This window comes from Lissotriton helveticus, chromosome 9 (assembly GCF_964261635.1).
Source record: "Lissotriton helveticus chromosome 9, aLisHel1.1, whole genome shotgun sequence".
NCBI classification, from domain to species: domain Eukaryota; kingdom Metazoa; phylum Chordata; class Amphibia; order Caudata; family Salamandridae; genus Lissotriton; species Lissotriton helveticus.
Genome location: NC_136070.1, coordinates 551,486,251 through 551,498,862, shown reverse-complemented (window position 1 = coordinate 551,498,862; position 12,612 = coordinate 551,486,251).

Here is a 12,612-nt window from a genome sequence, read left to right as displayed (position 1 = left end):
TCCTAAGTTGGTCGAACAATACCTCCTGAAAACCTATGCAGGCTCACCTTCGGAAGCCTGCCCCCCTACGGTTCTCCATATGGTGGCCAGTAATAGTAATGCCCCACTCTGTAAGCTATTAAATAATGTGATCCTTTCTGGGTCCTACCCACTGAGTTGGAAGCAGGCTATTATTAGACCCCTCCTGAAAAAAACGAATCTTGACATTAGGACTGTAAAAATTATTGCCCAAAGTCTCTGCTTTCTGTACCTGCAAAGGTTTTGGAAATGCTTCTCAATATCAAGGCGATGCAGACTGCTGAACAACAACACTGGTTCAATGGCTCCCAGTTTGGCTTTAGAAAACGTCATGGGATAGAAACTGCATTAATCTAAGCCACGGACAGTATCAGAAGTCGAGTGGATGAAGGACTGATGCTAATACTCCTGGATCTGTCTGCTGCGTTTGATACCATCTCTCCCACCCTGATGCTAGACAGACTCCAAGGTCTAGACATCTCACAGAAATCTTTAGTCCTCCTGCTCTCCTTCTTAGGGGAACAATCTCAAAAGGTGAAGCTTCAACGCTTCTACTCTGAAGTCTTCTCCTTGCCCTGTGGAGTTCCGCAGGGTTCCTCTTTAAGCCCCACACTTTTTAACCTTCATGTGGCACCCCTATCGGCCACCCTACATTCCTGTGAAATTGTGGTAGTGTCATAGGCAGATGACATGCAGATCATGGTATTAATCCCTAAGAACTCATGTTCGTTAGCTGAGAAGGTTCTAAAGTGGCAGAATGGATGTCAGGCAACTCTCTAAAACTGAATGGGGACACAATGGAGGTGATGGTCTTTGGCCCAGGGGCACCAAGATGGAATTGCAGCTTTTGGCCTCATTCTCTAGAAACGTGTCCTACTCCAGGGAATATGGGCAAGAACCTTGGGGTTCTGAGGGACCCTGGATTTAATTTCAACGCCCAAATGAATCTGACTATCACCACCTGCACTTGGATTATAAGGATGCTGAAAAAAATCTTTTGTCTCATCTAGAAGCCTGCAAGCAAGCAGCTCGCTCTCACCCTGGTAATGTCCAGACTTGATTACTCCCATTCACTTTACCTAGACTCCAACAAGAGTATGCAGTACAAACTTCAAGTGATGCAGAATGCCCTTGTGAGACTGGCCGTGGACATTCCCAGAAGACATTCAGCTGCCATGGGTCTGGAAGCCCTACACTGGCTCACAATTAACAAGCGCATCAGCTTCAAATATCTCTGTATGGTCCATAGGGCTCTCTATCTCCTCCATCCAGTGGGATTAAAATCTATGTTTAGCTGGTACTCCCCGGGCAGATCCCTTTGCTCATCTTCTAATCTACAGTTCCAGATACCCATAACAACAAGGAAGAGATGGGGCGACAGAGCGTTCTCTACTGCCGCCAGTATCTCTAGGATACTCTGCCAAAAAACATAAAGGCCATCTCCCAGCACAGGCCCTTTAGAAACGCTCTCAAGACTTGGTTATTCTGTGTGTAGCTATGTCCTGAATCAACTATACTAATGGACTCTCTTTTTGGATAGCAATTTACAGCACCTTGATGCACTCGGGTAACTGTTGTGCTTTATAAACTCAAATCAAATCAAATAAACTTAAGCTTCACACTGAAGACCTATCTTGACAACAGAAACAGACGTAATAATTCACATTTATATTGACTACCGGAAAATCTCACCTTCTTGAAAACATTCTTGCCTGAACTTTTGAATCTTCCGAATAATCTGACCGTAAATCTTCAAAGAGCACATTGTTTAGGTAATTTCAACCCCATTCCATCAGACCTAGAGGTATCGTAATGCTATTTTTAAAATTCATGGACTTGATGCATTGTTTGAAGGCAGCAAAAGAAAAACCGCTGTCTTGTATGGTCGGGCCACAATATGTTTATCTCTCAAGACCTTTCCAATGCCATTTACACCAGACAAAAATAATTCCTTGCTCTTCGACCTCAAATGAGACAGTTGAAACTTCACAATGGCATTTTGCACCCTTGCCTATGTAAAATTATTTATGAGGGCACCACATGCTCCTTTGATGATCCTGTTCAACTAAAATTGTTTCTTCAATCTATCTCCTCTTCCTCAATACATACGTCTGTCCAGCACTCTTAACAACTTTGTTATACACTTCTATTTCTCATCTCTTCCCTTTGCTTATGTGTGAGCCTTTATGGGTATCTTTTATGATTCCTATTTTTATCTCTCTGTTGTTTCTCCTGCTCTAATTGCTGGCATGTCCTATTCTCATTTTCCAGACTCTTCACTTCAGAACTGGATATCACTCCTTGATCTGTCTCTTCGCTTTACTGTCCATTCTGTTTCTTTCTTTTCTATCCTCCTCCTTTCTCTCTTGTTCTTTTTCCATGTGCGCTTTTTTGTTTTCTGTTGTTATCATGCTTGTATTGCTTTTATGTTATATGGTGTCTTTTTGTTCTCCTTCATCTTTTTGCAGCTTGTCATCCATGTTCCCCTACTCCTAATTCCCAATGTTTAACGTTGTCTCGTGGAACATCCATAGTTTGGGACATTCCGTTAAAAGACAAAAGGTGCTTTCTCATGTGTCAAATTTAAATTCACAAGTTACTTTTTTGCAGGAAACTCACTGTAGTGATGTTGAATCGCTTAAGTTAAAAAGACAATGGGTTGGTCAGATTGTTTATTCTTCAGATATCAGCCATAAATGTGGTTTAACCATTCTGTTTCATAGGATGTTGCATGCACAGATTATTTTAACTCAATGTGATACTGATGGATGAAAGGTGCAGGCTACTGGTATTATTCAGAACAAACAAATCGTTTTATTTAATATCTACGGTCTCATGAAACCTGATACGATTTTTTGAATAATATTTGAAAAAATTGGCCTCAATGGACATTCCTAATATTATTGTTGCAGAAGATTAAAATCAGTAGTTAGATCCCTTTACTAATAGGGAATCCAAGTTTAAATTTAACCCTGATAGTTCTCATACAGAATTTTAATTGGCGATTGTCCACCGTCCATTATTTAATGGTTGGAAAACGTGTAATCCAGATGTTTTTGAATTATACATTTTTCTTTAATGTACAGCATTTTATGTCTAGAATTGGTTATATATTAGTTGCTAAGTTTTTGCTTCCCTCTATTCAATACTCAGAAATTAGTTCCATTTTTATCTCAGATCATGCTCCTGTTTCATCTTCTTTGGATTTATTTTTCAGCAATTCTAAAACTGGCCATTTGAAATGTAATAATTTCCTATTATCGTATAATAAATTTATTACAGATCCCACTGCTTTTATTAATGAGTTTTTTCTAAGTTTGAAAGTCCTTTTGACACCTCCATTCCTAACAACTGGAATGCCTTTCGGGCCTTTATTATAGCTTATTCAGCTAAATGGAAAAAGATAGCAAATTCCAAATTTACCTCATTATTACAGCAAATTAAAACACTGGAACATGTTTATTTCACCTCTAAATCTTCCTCTGTTTTATACAACTTGATTAAGGCCAAGTCTACCCTTAATAAACTCGCTAACACTGATGCTTTTAATATTATGCGTAAAGTCAAATAAAAGTATCAAGGAGATCAAAATAAAGTGGACAAAATGCTGGCCAATTATTTAAAAATCAAATCTGAATGTAAAAATGTTAGACCCATTCGTAATGAACTCTCTAACAACATTGCTTCCTCAGATGCTGGCATCTCTAAAACATTCCAAGATTAATATGAATCACTCACTATATTCAGAAGATACCAATCTTTCAGAGTATGATATTCATACTTTTTTAGTGGTCTTCCTAATCCTCCTTCCATTCCTGATACATTTAAATTATTAGAAGCTGATATAACTCTTCAGGAGATTATAGATGCTATTAAATTCCGAAAAAAAGCTAAAGCCCCAAGCCCAGATGGATTTTCTATTGAGTTCTTTTCTTCTTTCTTCAATGTGTGCCCCCAAACTACTTAAACTTCATTAATGAACTATGATTGTAAAATATTTGCCACAATTTTAGCATCCTGCATTGAAAACATTGTCTCCTTACTTGTTAAATCTGATCAATCTGGTTTTATTAAGGGTAGACTATCTGCAGACAATGCCAGTATCTTCTCCAATATTCTTCAATCTGGCAAGAAATTAGCCTGGGCGGTAAACTCCACTCCCCTTGGGATTTTGCAGAATTCGGCCTGCGCGGAGGAATGCAGAATTCATGAATTCTGTCATTTTCGCATGAAGCAGAGGTTTTTCTTCCGTTTGTATGCTCGAGTTTTCTTTTGGCGCTCAACAGCGAGTGCCAAAACTCTGGGGCCGCTTGCGAGCATGTGCATAATTTCTCACACTGCTAGCAAGCTCCCGCAAGACTTTGTGCCTATTTCTACAACTTCTGCCCGTGACAGCACCAATCTAGCATTCTTAGAGCTGATCGTGATTGCAAATGGAGCTTTCGAGCAGCTTTTCTGCTTAAGAATGCAGCTGAGAACTATTTAGAGTGGATTTTCTTCTCAAACTGGCTGTTGAGGTTGTTTTTTCTGTGCAAAAAGCAATTTGTTAAAACCTTTTTTGGTCAAATTAGAAGGAAGTGCCCCCTTTGTCCCTCTCCTGGTCACTTTTCATTGGGATTAGGAGCTGGAAGGATCACTCTCCTTTTTTTGCTAGATATATATCATTGGGTGTAAGAGCTTTGTTTTTGAGATATCACAAGTAAGTTGAAAAACTGGTGTATAAGAGTGTTGTTTGTTTGACTGCACCTGGATGTATTTTGTACTTTTATTCGATTTTTACAAATTATTGTGGTGGGGGGCCTGCCGTTTTAGCAGTGGACTAGTTTTTTTGCATTACATTTACATTTCTCCTACAGAGGAAGGGTTTTCTCCTCCATGTTTTTTAATACGTTTGCAATATTGATTGGTTTAATTCATTATGTGGCCTAGTCTGCCAATAGGCCTTCCAGCCAGTAGGCCCTGTACTATTTAAGGGTGCATGAAACAACTGTTTCTGTGGTGTCTGTAGAAATGAAACATCATTAAGCCATGGATGGCATTGGATTAAAATAGAAAAAGTGTATTAAGCAGAAATGATGAATCGATGATCAGTGTTGTGGCCCCTCAATTATATACAAAAAAGCTCTACCCTACCCATCTAATCCCTCTACTGTACCCCTGGCAGTAGGGAAAATCTAATTTCCATTCCTTGGTTACTGCCCAGCAAATGATTTTGTTGGAAATAGATGGTGGCGTGTGAGGCTACATAGTAAAGTGGGGGAAGTGCATGATTTGATATCAAGTTTGGCATATGGGATACACAATGACGAATGTGCCAAATAAAATATATATAACCAATTCCTGTACTTGTAGTGCAGTCCCTTTGATTCATTTTCCTCAAAGTCTTCTTACAGCAGACAGGATAATATACTAATATCCGCATTTCATACATGAGGTGTGTGACTGATGTAGTATCTTATTTGTTTTTCATCAGGCTCTTTGGAGGAAGTGTAGAAAGAGAAATACATTTGTTGAAGAGCAGGGCCATTGGAATTAAAAATGGATAATTGTCAACTACAGCTGCAGACAGTAGCAAACTAGCAGAAGTGCTGGCTAGCAATGAGCACAGCTTCATTATTTTAGCACCACACAACTTGTATTCCATAATAGTGCATAATGCCGTACTCATCTATGAGAAGTCCCTTATTTTTCGACTCAAAGTGTCTGACTCTGTTTTTAGTTACTTGAAAAGCCTTTTGAAATAAAAATAATCCAATCAATGTTTTTTTCAATCCTGTGATGTTATTCTCTGCCTAATATTTTTTGCCACACAGTCAGTGCTTTTTATGTTTGGCAAGATGTGTGGGTAAAAGAAAGCATATATTGACCGTGATTCTCCTAATCATAATTATCACATCAAATACATTCCAATGCCCCTGTGGGGCCAGCAATGTACTGCTACTGTGCGACCCAGTTCTTTAAAACAACTGTTGGGAAAGAGAATTATTTGCAATGCGTCTTTTTTTGTTTTTCTCAATATAGCTGCTCCTGCTGGTCCAGCCGGACCCCCCAACAGGCAGGAGAGAACGTCCCATTTGCGAGGCAATGACTGGAGCATATCTAGCAGGAATAGAGGTGGCTAGTGATCCTGGAAGAAGAGGAGGATTAAATAAACGCACAGCTGCCGGGCCCCAGTGTAGCCGATCAACCTCAGCCTCCAGCCTCCCAGCCATCGTATCGCCGGCGCCGCCACCAGCCAACTGCTGCCACTACCCACTAGCCTGGCAACAGGACATAGCTCTGCCACATCCTGCAGCATCTGGACACTATCGACGGCCAGCGCACCTGGATGGAGTAGAGCATTAACCAGTTCTGGACCGAAGTCCATAATGCCCTCTTTTAACCCTTTTTAAAAAAAATATTTTGGTGGGAGGGATTTGTTGTTTGTTGGGGCTGAATGGAGAGAGTGGGAAGGGAGCTGGGAGTGAGAATTGGGGAGACTTTCTTGAACATTTTAAGTTTTGGGGCTTGAGTAAGTTTTGTTTGGGAGAGGGATGGGCATGTTGTTTATGTGGAGAGGGTGGGTTGCTATATAAATAAATCAAGGGGAACATATTTTTTATAATCTAAATTTGTGCCTAAAGTAGTTTATTTTTCTGTGTTGGACTTGGCCCTTTTTGCAGGGTCATCCCTGAACTTTTTGCCTTCCATATTTTTTCTGACCTGGTGTTGGTGGTTTTAGGACTCTGGGCACTTTATCACTACTGTCCAGTGTAAAGTGCATGTGCTCTCTATGGTAAAACATGTTAAGAATGGTCTACACCTGTTTGGCTAATTTAATGTACCTATCAGTCCCCAGTAATGTGGTATCTCATATACCCGGGGCTAGGAAATTAAATGCCACTGCTGCGGTGAAGTAGTTTTAAGAAACCTGTTTATGTGTAGCACTTAGTTACGGAGTCTAGGCTAATAGATCTCTAGTTATCCTGACCATTATGGGGAATGCTGCCATGATGAGATGATCTATTTTGTGTCAAAGTTCTGAACTATCTAGATAAAAAACAGTACCAGTTAATGTATTTCTTACTAAGTTAAATTACATCCATACTAGTTGTTGTACCTGAATATATGTGCAGCAATAAGGGGGAGGCATTACAACTTCACAAGCGAGGTCCCACTTCCAGTTCCACCCAGGTGAGCTCCAACTGTAGGATTGATCTGAATGATTAAATGATTATCCATTGTAGGCAACTAAAGGAACTAGAAAGACAGAGTAAGTAAGTGATGTATTTATCAAAGATTTACAAAGAATTAACACCACCTGAGGTCTATGTGATGACACAATGAGAATGACTGAGTTTGTTAAAATAGAAAAAATAGCAATGCTAGTAAGTTTTGGCTAATGTGGAGCTAGCAGTATTATTTGTGAAATCCTCAAGTTATCAAAAATGGACTCGACATCTGGAGTTGACAATCTTAGGTTAGGTATTCACAGTTAAGCAACACAAGGCCTGAATGATGATGATGCTGACAACCGATGTTCTTCATTCTATATCTAAAAAATATGGACCACTTTTAATGTGTGGGCTGGCAATGGGCTGGTGTGGGCTACTGCTTAGAAGATTCGACAGTAAGTTTGTTTTGCTTTTACAGCATCTGCCCCATCAAGTGGGTGATCCCTTGATGGTGTACTTTAAGACGCACCTCAATAAATCACATAGCTCGGGGGAAGAGGGTTAGGGGTTTGATGAATGGATGGGCAATGAGATTTGGGGAAGTTTTTGATAAACACAAACAGTACAGCAAAAGGCCTAAATTCATCTGGGCAATAAGCAGCGGCACATCATTCACCATCAATCTGTTCTTTGAAGGAAAATAAGGTATGAGTATGACAGAGTGCAGATACCTCCATTGCAAACAGTCCTGTTGCCCCAAGACCAAATTTACCATATATCTAAATGTGCTGTCTTCTAGGTTAGAGAGTGAACCCACCCACCCACTTCTCTTAGTTAATATGTTTGATAAAAATAAATGATACTGTATTGCAAAATTGGGTGGTGTGTCTGCACTCTCCTCGGGAATGCCCACTCTTTGGGGTCTGTCTGCACTGGTCTGCTAGGTAAGAAGGAGTGTTGTTGAGCTCAGCTAGCTTTCACCTTTCATTTATAAAGGAGACTAGAAGAAGGCCTGTGGATTGTAAAAGAGAAACTGTATTTAGAGTCAAGGAGAAGGGCAGAGGAAGGTAAGCTTAATAAGGAGCATTTCAAGAAGACTCAGAGGCAGTGCCCAAAAAAACAAAAGGGAGATTCAGAATATAACTTTTGCTACACGTCCAACACCAACACACACACACAGAGCAGCATTTCACAAATGCACCTCGCTCTATTCCGCATAGCTGAGTACTAGGCCTCGGGCTCTTGGTTTACCTTTAAACTCAAACCCATTGTATACTTGATAACTTCTTGCTTCTAGCTATTGACGAGGTAGTACTGAAGCTCCCTGTCCTGCCCTGCATTCTTCCATGATACTCCTCCAGTCCTGACTCTGAGTAACCCCGTCCCAAACCAGTCATCATCATCAACATGAATCACGATGACATGAGCAAGATAGAGGTGGAGTGCAGTACACCGCTGTTGAAGAACAAGTAGAGAATGAAACAGAATTGCAGTATTTTGCATAGGTTTTCGTTTAATAACTAAAGTGACTGCTCTGGTGTCTAAGAACCAGAAAAAAGGAGAACACCCCTGCAAATAATTAAATCTGGCCAATCGTGAAAGGGTTGATCATCACCTAATGGGAAAAAAAATGAGCGCCCATCACTCAAGCCCCAAACAATGGAAATCAATATTCATCTCAAGAAATTTCCCATATTACAGTTCAACACATACCCTCCCTCAATGTCCGTCACCACATGAAGCCTCAATCAACTTAAATCATTACTCATGCAATGAGTAAGTCACCATTGCAATAGTTGAAGGTATTTCATCCAAACCAAGCATGGATAGTTCAACTTCAGATAGGTAGTTTTTTAAAAAGAAAAACTACATTCAACTGGAACATTTTAAAAGTTCTACGGGGGCACTGGCGTACTTCGTCCGGGAAATAGAGTTTGTCCTCAAACTCAGGTGGTTCACCCAGAAGTTGATCAGCTAACACATTTGATTCAATTTTGGGCCAAACACCCTCTGACTCCTCCTGTGCTGCTGTTTCAAGAATGGTGTAATTGTGTGGTATAAAATGTTGGTTCATTTTGATAATAGTCAATCTTTCAACATTTTGAGGTGAGAGACTGATCCTTCTCACTGTGATGACCACACCAGCTGCACTAAACACAAGTTCAGCAGACACACTGGTGACAGGACAAGTAAGATACTGTATTGCCAGCCTGCTGAGCTAGGGCCATTGGCACATCTTCCAATACCAATATATCAATGGATTTTGATCCACATAGACCTCTTTCAGATATTCCAGATACTCTTGGAACATCCTGTGGATGGTCATTGGTGCTACCACTTGCTCTACCTATTTTGAATATAAAACACAACAAGGGCACCCAGTCGAGTCAACACAGGACCTCGGGGAACATATTAGTGAAAACAACAGTGGTCCTATGCAAGGGGGGAGTATAAACAAGGGATAAATATAGACACAATGGAAACTATATTGTATATTGACTTGCCCAGCCGGGCAGAGGTCCAATATTTAATTTTAACCACAATTTTTTAAAAAATACCTTCAACAATTTCTTGGAGATGGGCACAAGCCTGTACCCGAACGTTTTACAATTGTCATGGTTAGCAGAAGGGATAGAAAGTAGAGAGAAGTATTCAGGCAAAAGCTATTATATTCTGTGCAAATAGCAATAACAGAATTTACATTCACACCGTTACTTTAGTCATAGAGATTGATACACAATACAATATACGGTGTAGTAATTGTCGACGGCGTTTCGATCCCCTTAAATGATTACCGGGATCATCATCAGGACTAAATGAAGCCTAAAAATTCCTAGCCATGATAGCCTAAAGGAAAAGGGAGAAAAATAGAAAATTTTGTCCAAGGGAGGACGCATATTAGAGGACGCTACAGACTTATGTTTGTACATAATCTTAAAATAAGGCATGAGTGACATTCCGTGCCGCCTTAAGGGCCTACAGAGTATAGTGCACAAGCAGTAAGGTGAAGTTTAAAAACTAACAAGGTAGAGCATACTAATGGTGACAAAAGCATTGGTTAAAGGCCACATGCATACGGATGTTCATGTAACAGATAAATGCAATCTTGAGTTTCATAATGCATAATGGGCGTACATCATAGTTATCAACCATACAGTAGTTAAAAGATATTACGGCGGTCGTGAAGGACCCCGTTCATTACTCCGTCAGTGATAAAAAAGTACGGGATGCAACGTGGGTAGCTGGTGGTGAGAAGTGAAACAGTGATAAAAAACGACGCATAGAGGGATATTTAGCGTGCCTCGGGTGCCCGTGAGAACATGCCGCGCAGAATGTTATCTTACCGCAATGGGCAGATCACACGTAAGTGACGCCGACCGGTACAGGTAATGAGCGGTGATTAGTAGTCGTGACCTGCAAGGGACCAAAAGGTCAGTAAGCCGTCAGGTCCAGTGGGGAGGGAGGGGCTAGACCACTCAAAGGATCGAGTACTTACCAGTGAACGAACCAAAGTGTTCCTAATTTGGAAGGTAACCAGAATTGGGAAGTTTGAAAACCATCAGTAGGGCGGGGAACAATCTCCTAAAAGGAGTGGAAAAAAATAATGAAACTCGACGTTTACGGGTGACCATGCAAAAGTTGAACATGCAAGAAGGTGGCTTACCCCGTTATTAAATTGTGACGCGCCAACAATTGGTTTGGTCGTGTCAAAGGGAACCTAAGGGGATAAAGGAATAATTGAGGCATAATAAAGAAAAACGAGAGCTGCCCGAGGGGTCGGGGAGAGAAAGCAGCCCAGAGCTTACCTTCACGTCGGACTACATTGGTTTCCCAGACCGGTGCAATGGCAAGTCAACCAGGAAGTGAGTTAAGCTCAAGGATTGGGGAGGGCGGTCACATGCTTGGTAAAAATAAAAGACGGACATAGGGATGGCCATCTTAGGTGAGTGAGGTCTCAGTAACCTAATGGGAACGTGATGTGGAGGGATAGGTGAAAGGGTGAGACCATGCTGTGACGGAGAAATAAGTGACAAATAGGTATAAAACAACCACAAATTAATGACCCACACAATTCACTTGATACTTGACTGTAAAACCCAAATTGCAATAGTCTATGTTAGGTTGGTCCAATCCTCTTGCTGGTTGAGTCCTGAGTTTAAGCTGTCAGTTCGTAGTATCCATTTCAATTCTTCCTTATTAAGAAGTTTGGACAGATCTCCACCTCTGGGGGGTAGAACAATCTGGCTGATCACAGTCCATCTTAGATCATTCTCGGTGTGCCCTTTGCAAATGAAATGTTCAACGAGAGGGGCTTTTTCAGTTTTACATCTGATCCTACTGCGATGTTGTGAAATTCTCAGTTTGATCTTCTGTGTGGTCTGTCCCACGTAAATCAAATTGCATGGGCACAAGATAGCATATACCAAGTTACAACTGTTACAATTGGTAAATGTGCGCAAAACATTTTTCACTTCACCAAAGATGAATTCTTTTGACTCAATGCAAAGATCACACATCACACAACAACCACATTTGGAGAGTCCCTTTAGGGGGGGAAGTTCCCATAGGTCTTTGAGGGTGTTTGATGGTTTAGGTGAGGGAAGAGCAGCCCTTACCAGGTGGTCTCTGAGATTTTTACTTCTCTTAAAGGCAAACATGGGGGCTTCAAACTTTAGGTCTCCAGAATTAAGGATGTGCCAGTTCTTCTTAATACTTTTGCGAATCTTGTTGGACACAGCAGAGAAGGTCGTGACACAGACCAATTGGTCAGATTGCTTTTTTTCTTTGGGCTCCAGAAGAGATTCACGCGGGCAATACCATGCCCTTTTCATGGCATTTTTAACTAAGTGGCGTGGATAACCTCTGAATCTCAGTTTATCTGCCAGTGTGTTGGCTTCCCTGAAATAATCCGTTTTGAGAAAGCAATTGCGTCTCAAACGTAGAAATTGGGAGTAAGGTAGACTGTCCTTTAGGGCTCGGGGGTGACAACTACTGTAACTCAGTAAAGTGTTTCTTTCCGTGGGCTTACGGAATAAGGATGTGAACAGTAGGCCGTCCCTATGTTGTATGCAGAGGTCCAAGAATGGAATGCTAGTTTTACTGTGGGTTAAGGTAAAGGTTAGGCCATTGCAGTTATTGTTGAGCCAATGCTGGAATAATGGCAGTGCTTCAATTGGGCCTTTCCAGATCATAAAGACATCGTCTATATATCGTTTCCATTGTATCAGTCCCAGATGGAAGGGGTTGGTGGACGGTAGGATGATATCACATTCAAGCCAATCCATATAAAGAATGGCCAGGGTAGGGGCAAAAATAGCGCCCATTGAGGCTCCCTTCACCTGCTGATAGTATTCACCATCAAACATAAAGAAATTTTGAGTTAGGCAAATTTCAAGTAGTTGAATAATAAAAGAGTTGGAACAGTATGTGGGCGTGGCCG